This window comes from Schistocerca americana, chromosome 3, assembly GCF_021461395.2.
Source record: "Schistocerca americana isolate TAMUIC-IGC-003095 chromosome 3, iqSchAmer2.1, whole genome shotgun sequence".
Lineage (NCBI taxonomy): Eukaryota > Metazoa > Arthropoda > Insecta > Orthoptera > Acrididae > Schistocerca > Schistocerca americana.
In genome coordinates this window covers 208,306,327-208,307,837 of record NC_060121.1, presented here as the reverse complement: position 1 = coordinate 208,307,837, position 1,511 = coordinate 208,306,327, and the positions used below count along the sequence as shown (strand labels likewise).

General features: G+C 49.0%; 1 non-coding gene across 1 annotated transcript; it reads right to left on the bottom strand.

Moving 5' to 3' along the window:
• Positions 1–301: 301 nt before the first annotated feature.
• On the bottom strand, positions 302–385 carry Trnas-gga. Its single transcript is given in 2 exon segments — positions 302–336; positions 346–385. It is a non-coding gene; the product is annotated as a tRNA-Ser (tRNA).
• Positions 386–1,511: the final 1,126 nt, after the last annotated feature.

The following is a 1,511-nucleotide window of genomic DNA, read 5'->3' as shown; positions in this document are numbered from 1 at the left end:
CGCAAAGATACTCCACAACTAAGCCAGCGATATGACAGTACGCTTTCTCTCTCTCTCGCTCTTTGTGTGTAGTTCTAATAAAACTCGTACTAATGGGTTGTTTGTTTGTTTGTATGTTGGTTTGTTTGTCTAGCGAACCGAGTATGCAGGATTCCTAGACACAACAGGTACCACTCCGCCACTGTTCAAAAAATGGTTCGAATGGCTCTGAGCACTATGGGACTTAACATCTGAGGTTATCAGTCGCCTAGAACTTAGAACTACTTAAACCTAATGAACCTAAGGACATCATACACATCCATGCCAGAGGCAGGATTCGAACCTGCGACCGCAGCGGTAGCGCGGTTCCAGACTGAAGCGCCTAGAACCGCTCGGCCACTCCGGCCGGCTCCGCCACTGTTAATTATCCACGTATGTCTGACAGTGTCAACGATCTCCTCAGTGTTCAGTTTTTTTACGTCACTTAAAATATCCAGGCTGAGAGGCTGTGATAATTTCTGTCCCAGTCTGCTGTAGACAGCCTCACAGACAAATAGCAGTTTTATCGAATGAGTGGCAATTTTATGTAATAAGCTGTCTCCACAGCACAAGGAAGTATAGAAAATGACATTTTCCTTAGAGTACATATACACAGTAGAAGGGGGACAACATGCTTAAGTTTTAGATGATTCGGTGGCATAGTGTTAGGCCTGGAGTCGAACTGAACTTGGGTGGTAGGTATGGGAGCATCATTCCATACTGCTTAGCTCTACACTCGGGCATTGGTTAAGTCAGTACACGTGTGGGGGCTTGGATGCCCTCTGGAGTCAGTGTCTCAGCGGGGTTCTCCATTCATTGTAGCTGCAGATCTGGAGAAAGCGCTGGCCAAGGTAACCGTCGAAAACAATCTGTAAGCGGTGGGTTGGAACAGCGCGGGCTACGCGCGTTCCTGTTTCGTTTTTGGCAGATAACGTCACAGTCCTCGACGATAGGGCACAGCTACTGGTCTAAACACGTTAGAGTTGTTAACTCTACTGTTCACATTACTGGCAGCGTGAAGCACGGTAATCATAGGAGTACCAGTGTCACTCCAACCATCACGCCAGTTCCTGCACCCATGTGACTGCCGAACGCAACCTGGCAGGCGATGTTCGTTCTTCTCGGAACCTCCAGACGCAAATACGTCCCTCTCAATGCTGTACGCAGAACTGAGACTTGTCCGAAGAGATGAGACGTGCCACTCGTGTGTCCAGTTTGGTGAGTGGGTGTAGGACACAACGGCGGGTCGCCATACTGACAGTCCGTGAATCGCCAGACGACGTCGCGCTATGTGCGTATTTAACTGGCTGTAAACAAGCTCATTCCCTGACTCAGGAGTCATGATACAGCTGTTGGATGGTACGCGGACGAGGGATGAGTGTCTATCCTCCTAGGTGCTAGTGGTGGACGAAAGCTGAGATTCAGCACGGTGTTGAATGTGCCCCTTCTGAATCCATTGATTCCATGTTCACGTGACAGTCCTGGGATCCCAT